This window comes from Spinacia oleracea, chromosome 1 (genome assembly GCF_020520425.1).
Source record: "Spinacia oleracea cultivar Varoflay chromosome 1, BTI_SOV_V1, whole genome shotgun sequence".
Taxonomy (NCBI): Eukaryota; Viridiplantae; Streptophyta; class Magnoliopsida; order Caryophyllales; family Amaranthaceae; genus Spinacia; species Spinacia oleracea.
This window is the reverse complement of record NC_079487.1, coordinates 32,713,290-32,724,866: the sequence shown is the minus strand read 5'-3', so window position 1 is coordinate 32,724,866 and position 11,577 is coordinate 32,713,290.

Sequence of the window (11,577 nt, the reverse complement as noted above, 5' to 3'; positions counted from 1 at the left end):
TGCTTTCTTAAACGGCGTTTTAACAGAAACTGTGTTTATGACACAGCCTGAAGGTTTTGAGGATCCAAAGAATGCTAAAAAGGTATGCAAGCTAAAGAAGTCAATCTACGGATTGAAGCAGGCATCCAGGAGCTGGAATATACGTTTTGATGAAGCAGTCAGTGACTTTGGTTTCATCAAGAACGCGGACGAATCTTGTGTATACAAGAAGGTCAGTGGGAGCAAAATTGCTTTCCTAGTATTATATGTCGACGACATATTGCTTATCGGAAATGACATTCCTATGTTGAACTCTGTCAAGATTTGGCTTGGGAAATGTTTTTCGATGAAGGATCTAGGAGAAGCACAGTACATATTGGGCATCAAGATTTACAGAGATAGATCTAAAAAAGATGATTGGACTTAGTCAAAGCACTTATATCAATAAGGTGCTTGATAGGTTCAAGATGGCGGACTCCAAGCGAGGCTACCTACCCATGTCTCATGGAATGACTCTAAGCAAGACTCAGTGCCCAAAAACACTTGATGAGCGTAGACGAATGAATGGGATTCCATATGCATCATTGATTGGTTCAATAATGTATGCTATGATATGTACACGCCCGGATGTTGCGTACGCACTCAGTGCTACGAGCAGATACCAGTCAGACCCAGGAGAGGCGCATTGGACTGCTGCCAAGAACATTCTGAAGTACCTGAAAAGGCACAAAGATGACTTCCTGGTCTATGGTGGAGATGATGAATTAATTGTTAAAGGCTATACGGACGCAAGTTTCCAAACCGACAAAGATGATTTCAGATCACAGTCTGGGTTTGTCTTCTGCCTCAACGGAGGAGCAGTAAGCTGGAAAAGTGCTAAGCAAAGCACCATTGCGGATTCTACAACTGAAGCGGAGTACATTGCTGCACATGAAGCAGCAAAGGAAGCTATATGGCTAAGGAAGTTCATAGGAGAACTTGGTGTAGTCCCCTCCATTAAAGGACCAATAGCCCTGTATTGTGATAATAACGGAGCTATTGCACAGGCAAAAGAGCCTAGACACCACCAGAGAGTCAAGCATGTACTTCGTAGATTTCACCTTCTACGAGAGTTCGTTGAAAGAAAAGAAGTCGAGATAAGCAAAATTGGAACTGATGACAACATATCAGATCCATTAACTAAACCTCTGCCGCAAGCGAAGCACAACTCGCACACTGCAGCTATGGGAATCAAGCATATTGGAGAATGGCTTTGATGTCTCTGTTTAATGTTTTAAAGTTTTAGAGTTTAAATCTTTGTAAAACATTATTGGTTAATCATTCACAATAAATGAAAGGAATTCATTTTTCCATTTAATTTGTGGTTTATTAAATGATGAGTCCCTTCAACTTGACGATATATTCAAGATAGACTGTCAGGACCAGTCCTGTGACTAAGAAATGTCTATCAAGTGAACTTGAATATCAAAGGTTGAAAATGGTCCCTAATCGGAGTTTTTTATAAAATTGGACGCATAGAAAACGTTAGACGATTAGAATGCAAGATGACTAGTAGTTCTGTTTCTTGAACTATGTGGACATGGCAATGTCATAATCATTTGCATAGATACTTACTTTGGGAAGACTAGTATCGGACAAGACCTATGAAACTTTACTGTAAGAGATGAAAGTCTGTCATAAGTAAATTTCATTAAATTATTAGACACTAAATCCTCAATACCTGAGTGATTTGAGATTACTTGTTTGAGAACTGGTTGCTTTGACGTTGACCAACCGTCGCACCGTAAAAGGAGGCTATAAAGGCAACGCTCAGGTAATCACCTATCAAACGAAGTCTAATCTCAAGATCGCAAAATTGGGATTGTCCTACCATAAATCGGGATGAGATGCTTAAAAGTTGTACAAGGCCACTCGGAGAGCTAGAAACTGTGAAATGCATGGCCGTGCTCGGATGAATCATAGGCTATGATTATCTGTTTATTTGATCAGTTGAACTCTGAAACCGAGGAACACCTCTGGACATAATAAGGATGACAACTCTTACCTTATGTTCAAGAGCAAGCATCGAGCGACAAAGGAATTAGGAAATGCACACTTGTCCCTAAGGACAAGTGGGAGACTGAAGGAAATAATGCCCTTGGTCCAAGTATGCATTCTATGTTAAGTCTAATAAATGCGGTTCAGTATTAATTAACAAGTTAATAATTCAGTGAGATCAAGTGAGCTGAATGCCTAGCTAGAGGCCGCTTCAGTTCAAGTGGAATTAATGATATTAATCCACAGCTTACTCTTGACTGAACCCGTAGGGTCACACAAATAGTACGTAAACGGATCAAGTATTTAATGGCATTAAATACTCCATCTATGAATATTCGGAACCGACGGATCTTGGTTTCAGTGGGAGCTAAGATCGTCACAGGCAAGAAATGAATACTCCGGAAACGATGATATTGCCGGAAACGGAAATATGGATCGTATCGGAAATATGAATATTATCCAAGTCGTAGATGTTGCCGGAAACGGAAACATGGTACGTATCGGAAAATATTATTGGAAATGGAAATATTACCAGAATCGGAAATATTGCCGGAAACGGAAATATTGTCAGAATCGGAAATATTACCGGAATCGGAAAATAATTCCGGAAACGGAAATATTAAATATTTGTTCGAAACGGAAATTAATTCCGGAATCGGAAATATTAAATATTGTTCGTATCGGAAATAAATTCCGGAACTGGAAATTTAATCGGAAGCGTATCGTACGAATTAGCATCGGACGAGGCCTGCCGGACGAAGGCCCAGCACGAAGCCGGGCCATCGCCCAGCAAGCACGCGCGCCACAAGCCCAGCCAAGGCAGCGCCCAGGCCTACCGCAAGGCAGGCCCAGCGCGCGCCAAGGCCACGGATGCGTGGGCCGCGCTGCGTGGGCTGCTGCTCGCACGCGCATGGGCAGCCCTTGTGGCTGCCGTGTGTGTGTGAGTTTGTGCTCATGCGTGATTCCTAAATCTACAAGAGTTAGTGTATGATTAAATTCCTATTCCTAATTGGATAAATTAATTAAATAGAATTCATGTAGGATTCTAATTTCAATTAATTCGTATCCTACTAGGATTACGATTCCTTTTCCATAACTCTATAAATGAAGGCCTAGGGGTCATTATTTATACACAAGTTTTAAGTATTCAAAACTAAGATTTTTAAGCAGAAAAATCAGCCAATATTCTTGCCTACCTAACCGAAAATATTAGAACCTTAAGGGCGATTCTAGTTGGTCAATCTTAAGGCGGATCCGGACGTGCTGTGGACTATCTACGGAGGGACGACACTTGGAGTCCTAAAGACTTGTTCTTGTTCGGTTCGGGCGCAGCTAGGGAAGGCACGCAACAAAGAGTATGCATCTAAACTATGCTAAATGATTATGTGTAAATAATATGTTTCCTGGCTTTATGGTTTTTCCGCATGATTTATGAACTGTCATATGAATCATAACCTAACAGGAACAAGGGCTTTACTAGTCCCCATTCCCTTAACGAAAGGCGAGGGAAGGCGTCATCTCTAGATAAATAGCGGGGACGACGGTTCCACCTAGAAAGGCGCCTTGAAAGAGAGAGGTCTTCCATTCGAACAATAGACCACTTCTTCCTCCACCAAACCCAACTAGAAGTCTTACCCACCACCGTCTTATATCCCCGACGGCTGTAAAGGGTGAACCATCCCTGGGGAGAACGAGAGGAAGGGGCAATAACTACAAGACGAAGGAAAGCAGGAAAGGAAGGGGTGATGCCGCTCAAAGCGCATTTGGCGATAAATCCAAAAACGTTTGCCCAAGAGTTAGGCGTCAATTGAGCAAGGCCAATATCATACCCCTCCAAGACGTCCATCACAAAGGGATGCAAAGGAAATCTAAGACCCAATCTAAAGGCAGCAGTATAGAAACTACCTCTCCCTGAGAGAGTTGGTCCACGGAATCATGGGGTCGAGGGCTCCTAAGACTAAAACCTGGGGGCAGAAGCAGAAAACGCTCAAAGTCACGTCCCTGCTCCCTCGGATACCTCAGCCATTTCATGCTAGGAAAGATGTCAGAAGGAAACAAATTGACATCCTCCTTCCCCCGGACCATAGGAGGAAGGTTTTTTGCAAACTCCTCGTCCGAAGAGCTAGAGGAGTCATCTTAAAAATCCTCGCGTGGAACACGGGGACGGCAAGCCACATTCTTCCTTCTCCTAGGAGAATGTCTCGTTCTTATGTCCCCGTCTCCTGTATTACGAGAGGAACGGACTCCACTCCTACCTCCTTGGGACGGGTTTGAAAAAGGAACCCTATCGTCCCCCTCTCGCGGTGCAGCCTATGCACGCACGTTGGCTGTTTGTCTAATTCGAGCCATGCCGTCCTACATAAGGAACATGACGTTTGACTTTAGCAAAAGAAAGAAAGAGATGGGCGTCATAACACCCAGGACGCCTCCGCAGGACACTATAAACGATAAAAAAAGAGATGGGGCCCATAAGCATCCAGAAAATAAAAGTTTTGATAGAGAACGTACCAGAAAATGATCAAGCTGATCTATTGGCAAGCACAAGCGGATCTATTGGCACAACGATCTATTGGCACAAAATCTTCTAAATCCTCAAGAACACCAAACAAAGAATCCAAGAACACTCAAACGCAAGCACAAGCGGATCTATTGGCACAACGAAATTCGTTTTCTCTCTCTAGAAAAATTGCTCTGAGGTAACAAAAGAAAAATGAAAGAAGTTCTGAAGGTTTAAATAAAAAACTGAGCTCCGAAAAACCCTCACACGTGGCACGTTCCCAGGACAAGCAGCCTACCCCACATGGGTGAGGGACATCCTCCTTGAGGGGCAAATGATGTGGCCTAAAACAAACACCACCTAAGCTAAACCATAATGGCCCATTAAAGGACCTTCCAAAAAGCCTTTAGGCCCTCTTACTCTGAAGGGACCCATCTTCACTGATTACAAAAAGCCCAACTCACTTAATAAAGCCCGCGAGACTCAACTCCAACCCCCAGTATTTACGCAAGACACGTGTCATGATCTCAAGAAACTGTCCAATTAAAGCAGGAACAACTCCCAAAAAACCCTAACCTTATAAATAGGGCTCAGATCCCAAGGAAAAGGGGCAATCAATTCATTCCCACCAACCAAAACTATCATTGCTCTGCCTTCTTTCTACAAATTACTTCTCTCTCTAGCTTATACTTACTTAAGTATCGGAGGGAATATTCCTACGGTAATATTCTTGTTTTGCAGGTTGCCAGAAGTTCGTGCCAGGTCATACTTGATACCTCCGAGAAACGCGTGCCACGTCAGCACCGTAAAAGATCCCAGAACACTAAGACTTTGAAAAAACAAGAAATCCTACAACTTAATACTGACTCTTTCTTTTTTTAACGCACAGGGACATTAACAAAACCAAATCAAATGTTAAAACAAAGATTTTTAGACAATGTCATAGTTTATTGACTAAAGAATTGAAAAGAACATATGGTAATATTCATACAATAATAGAATTGGAGCATTAGCAAGACGACGCTCCAGTGCGGCAAAGCAGGTTCAGAATGGCTGGGTCCGAATACATTATCGACGATGCAGCTTCTTGTGATGGTGATGGTTGTGTCATATATATGCGGTGAACGTGGTACCGGTGGTGGTTTTCAATGAAGTAATAATGAGAAGATTAGATGGTGTGGGTGATGGTGGCTACGACAAAAATGGAGTAGAATAGTTTTTAGGAGTTCAAGGAGTATGGGCGGCAATTTGGTTTAGCAAATAGTATTTATATAGCTTAGGTTAGGTATAGGGTTTCAGTAGTTTATTTTAAACGAATGATTTAAAAAACAATTTTAAAAAAAACAGTAATTTAAAATTGTTAACTCAATTAATAATAATTAGAAAAGTCAATTTTAGAATCTTAAAATATTTTATAAAATACTCAAAAAATCGGGGTTTTACACATATCGTATTTAAATTAAAGTTTATGGTCCTTTTGACCATATTTTACATTCAAATTAATGGTTTGTAGACCATATTTTCTATCATATTTGGGTCATACTAGTCACTCTACGCAAATTGCAAAACAATATAGGTACAATATACCATTCACCCATTCATTTATCAATGAATGATCCACTTAGAAAGCTAGCTGAAAATGCATCGCGTAATATATGCTTCAACTAACTAATGCAAAACAAGCTACCAATTATTTGACCTTATTAGTTCAAATCGAGTTGTTAATCCTAAGGAGATAAAGGAACTAATGTAGGATAAAATTAAAATTCAACCGAAACATGCATAAGCTCCCACTCAAACTGTTGTGGGATCTTTTACGGTGATAACGTGTCACGCGTTCCTCGGAGGTATCAAGTATGAGATGGCACGATCTTCTGGCAACCTGCAAAACAAGAATATTCCCGTAGGAATATTCCCTCCGATGCTAAAGTAAGTATGAGCTAGAGAGAGAAGTAATTTGTGGAGAGAAGGCAGAGCAAAGATAGTTTAAGGTAGGTGGGAATGAATTGAATGCCCCCTCTTACCTAGGGATCTGCACTATTTATAGTGCTAGGGTTTCTTGGGATTTGATCCTTAAACCTTGTCCTGATGAGTGGGTGCATTCCCAGATTAGGACACGTGTCCGATAATAGGGGGTCTGATTTAGACATGTTGGGCCTTTTGCATGTTGGACTTTCCTATAATTTATTGGGCTTTTTGTCATGATTTGACCAGGGACTTTTCCAACCAAATGGGGTCATAGGCTGGAGAGATGGGCCTTGGGTCTTAAGGCGAATATGGGCTCAGTATGGATTCTGGATATCCATGCTGGACAATCTTTGTCTTCCTTTTGGCTATTGTAGTAAAGTCAGGTGGCAGTCTATTATTTTAGGCCACATCATTTGCCCCTCAAGGAGGGTGCCCCTTGCCCATGTGGGGGAACCTTCTTGTTATGGTGACGTGCCACATGTGATTGCTTTTTTAGAAGCCTGGTTTTTGTCTTTAAAATCTTCAGAAATCGTTGTTTTTCTCTCATTTGCCTTTTGTTAGTTTTCAAAGAGATTTCTAGAGAGAGAAAGAGCAATTTCCCTTTGACGATCTTCTTGTGTTCATATTGAGTGTTCGTGGATTCTTCGCTCGTTGTTTTTGGAGTTTGGACAATTTGCCTGATTATCTCAGCAGTTTGATCACTCATTGGTAAGCATTTTGTTAACTTCTTGTTTCTGCATGTTTATGAAATTTCGCTTTTATTTTTGATGCTTTTATTTCTTGGGGGGGCGTCTTATCAGTTGCCGCGTCTCTTGTATCTGGACGGCGTACCCATTTTTTGTTTTTCCACTTTTCTTAAGTCATATGTCATGTTCCCAATGCAGGACAGCATGGCTCGTGTTAAGCAGACAACCAATGTAGGTGCATGGGGAGCACCACGAGAGAGGGACAACAGGGTTCCTTTTTCTAACCCGTCCCAGGGAAATAGAGGTGGAGTAATTAGTTCTTCCCATTATTTAGGAGACGGGGGTTCCAAGGAGGCACGTTCTTCAAGGAGAAGAAAGAGTGTGGCTCTCCGTCCTCGTGTCCCGCGTGAGGATTTTAAAGATGATTCCTCCAGTTCTTCTGACGAGGAGTTTGCAAAAAATCTCCCTCCTATAGTTTGTGGGAAAGAGGATGTGGATTTGCTTCCTTCTGACATCCTCCCCAGTATGAAAAGGTTGAGGTACCTAAGGGAGCAAGGACGTGACTTCGAGCGTTTCTTGCTCTTGCCTCGTGGTCTTAGTTTTAGGTGCCCTCGTCCCCATTATATTGTAGACCGACTTTCTTTGGGAGAGGTTGCTGTTTATACGGCCGCCTTTAGATTGGGTCTTAGGTTTCCTCTGCACCCTTTTGTAATGGACGTTCTAGATGGTTATGACATTGGCCTAGCCCAGCTGACCCCTAATTCTTGGGCGAATGTCTTTGGTTATATCGCCAAGTGTGCGTTGAGTGACGTCACTCCTTCTTTTCCTGCTTTTGTTAGACTTGTAGATATCGCTCCTTCTTCTCGTTCTCCCATAGGATGGTTCACCCTGTATAGCCGGCGGGGGTATAAGACGGTAGTGGGTAAGTCCTCTAGCTGGGTATGGTGGAGGAAAAAATGGTCTATTATCCGAATGGAAGACCTTCCTCTTTCAGAGCGTCTTTCACGCTGGAATTCCCGGCCTCGCTATTTGTCTAGGGCTGACGCCTATCCTCGTCTTCTGTCAAGGGAGTGGAGGCTCATAAAGCCTTTATTTTAGGCCAAAATGTATCGACTGTCTGCGAAGAGTCACGCGTGGGTGCCCAATAATTGGCTTCCCCATTTGGGTCAGTTCACCAAAATGGTCTTCCTTGCGGCCGTTGGTCTCTGCCCCTACTTGAATAGAGGTAGTTTTGTATTTTATTTTCCACAAAATCCTTGTTTTCTTATCCTTCACTAATCCCCTTGGTTTGTGTAGATCTTTCCATGAGTCGCCTGTCCCCATAAGACAAGGGTTTGGTGGACGTACCTACCTAGTTGTCCCAGGTGTATACGGATGACGTTTTCAAGGCCGTGGAGGCCAAGAAGAAAGATTCCGCAAAGAAATACGATGAAGGTGCTTCCAGTGACGCTTCTAAGGTATATTTTGTTCAATTGAACGTATTTCTGTATTCTTTTAAAATCTATGCTTGTTTGCTCACCCTCATCATTTTTAGGAGCCTACCTCGTCGGCTACGAAGAAGCGTCCTGCCTCTTCGGCGGTGGCCCCTAAGCCCAAGAGTCCTTTTTTCAAGAAGTTGGGCACTGCTGATGCTGTTACAAACCGTCGGTGTCGAAGCCGTCAGCCCCTCTGGATGGGGGAGAAGGGGCCCCTATTCCTCAGGCGACCAACCTTCCTCCTGAGTCAAAGGAGACGTTTCCAAAGGTGGTTGTCGATGGAGATTCCGCGGCCAAAGCGGCCGCTACTGAGGCGGCCACTGATAAGGTTGATGCCCCTGGCGCTGCTGCAAATGTTGGCCAGGCTACTACTTCCTCATCGAGAGAGGGGAAGGGAAAGGAGTCCCAAGATCCTCCGATTGGGGACGCATCAATGCCTCCGCCGGCTCCGTCGGCTGCTAAGTTGTTCAATACTTAGGACGTCTTGATTACTTAGTAGTTTTGGTATTTTGATTGATATATGAATATTGGTTCAGGTGATATGTTCAAACAGATGAGGCGGGCCGAGGTGGCGAACATTCCTCCACCCGGCGGGTTTAGCTCAGAGGAAAATGATAAGATCCTTTCAGCCGTCTACGATGTAATTCCCGAGGAGTATGTGAACTCGCTTCCTGGAATTGACCTGGGGTACTTTGGGGCCATGCAGTTCCTCATACTTGATGTAAGATTTTTTTTTTTTGAAGTGAGTTAAGTATGTTTTGGCTCGCGACAACTCTTCATCTGTTGTGCCGAGGGTAGGCATTACCGCTTTGACATGCATAAGGAGATGTTGAAGCACAAAGACTAGATTGAGAATCATGAGAAGTATGCTGAGAAGAAGGCTAGGCAGAGATCAATGAGGACGCGGATGTCCATATCAGGTCGGAGACGGCTGCTCTAAGGGAGGCTGAGGAGGATGCCCAGAACTATGAAAAGAAGTTGCTTGAGCATGAAGTTGGCCGCGTTAAGGAAGGGGTATTCCGCCGTCTCGGAGCGTGTCACCAACTTTTCTTCCAAGGTGGACGCTTTGGAGAAGAAACTCAAGGCCACCCAGGACGAGATCGAAGCTGTGCGGGGGGGAAGCTGCTAGTTCTTTCAAGCTTTGGGAGGAGTCCATTCTAGAGAATGCTCGGCGAGCATGGGATCAGTCAATGGATGGGAAGGACTTCTCCTGGTTTAGGCGCCAGATTGCGTACCCGATGGCCGTCTCAACGACTCGACGCCTTGGTCTTGATCCTCCCGAGTTTTTTAGTGAGGGGAAGGATGAGGATGCAGAGGAAGAGGAGGTGAACTCTCCTGAAGATCAAGACGTCCAGGACAGAAGCTCGACGACCCCTCATCCGTAGATTGTTGTATTCTAGTGCTAGTTTATGTGGCGCCATGGGCGCTTGTAATAACATTGCTTCCTTTGGGCATTATTTTTATTTGGTTTTGTTGCGCCTTTGTGCATATGTATGAATATTTTGTGCCGCCTGTGCACTTGTGTTTTATTCCATTTCAGCTTATTACTGATTTTTTAGGAACCTATTTTCTGGTCCAATTGTGGACGGTTACCCCAGTGTTTTAGGTGATCAGCCTAATTTGGGGCGCTAATCTAGGCCACTTCTCAGGCCGTCAATAGATTAGTCCTTTGTGACGCCTTCAAAGAAGAGGGCGTCCATTTTAAATGACTGCTTTGTTGAGTCTTGTTTTGCGCTTTCATGTCTTTGTTAATTTAGGCCATTTATAAGGTCGTCGTTATATTAACCACTCGCGACGTCGCCTCTTTGGGACTCTTCATCGTGGGGGTATTTCACTTTTTTGCTATATGATTTTCAGTGGCTTTATTGGGCCATGAGTTCATCAGATAGGGAAACATTTGTTGTAAAGTTATCATTTTGCTAAGTAGCGAAGCTAAATTGGCCGTTTTGTAGGCAAGCATTACAGACCGCTTTGTAGGCTCTTGCACAATTGCTAGGCTGTTTTGAAGGCTCACATTACATAAAATATCCTGACTAATCTAATAGACATTCTACTCTTCAGCCACTTTTTTCTATCTTGATTGGAATAATCTCGCTGGCGGTGGGTGGCTCTTCCTCAAATTTCCTTTTGCCTTTGGTTCCTGCCGGATCTTTTTTCCATGCTGATGGTTTAAGAGTTGTGAGGTAGCAGAGTCTTGCTTGCTGCTGATCTCCATGTATGGTTCCTATGGCCCCGCGTCACATACATACTTCAGGAGCATGAGATGAGTGACGACCACTACTTTAATCTTGTTCACGGTAGGGCATCCCAAAATAACATTGTATGCCGTTAGATCTTTGACGATTAGGAAGTCTACCCCCATCTTTCGCCCATCTCTACGCTCTCCAACCCGAACCGGCAAGTTGATGAAGCCCATAGGGTGTATGATACTTCCCCCAATGCCAATGATAGGGTAGTGGATGCTCTCTATGGTTTTAGGATCATGAGCTAGGCGGCTGAGGCACTCCATGCTCATTATATCAGAAGAACTTCTTGTATCTATCAGGATGCGCTTCACTCTCATGTTGGAGATTTTGATCTCGACCACGAGGGGGTCGTCATGCGGGGTGGCTACGCGTCCTCCATCCGATTCACATTTCTCTATCCGAGGGAATGGGTCCACCAGTGACTTTCCTGATAACATTACCTGACCTAGACGGCGAGCATAATCTTTCTGTCCCCTCATTGTGGGTCCTCCAGCGGATGGTCCTCCTGATATGACGGCTACAAATCCTCCTTCGCTGTGATTTCCCTCTAAAGCTGAGACAGGTGACTTGTTCTTTTTGTACTGATTCTTCCCTCAGCCTTGGGTATTCCTTTGTAGGTAGTTCTTTAGGTGCCCTTTGGAGGCTAAGCCGTCCAGGGCTCTCTTCAAGCTTCTGCAGTTTTTGGTGTC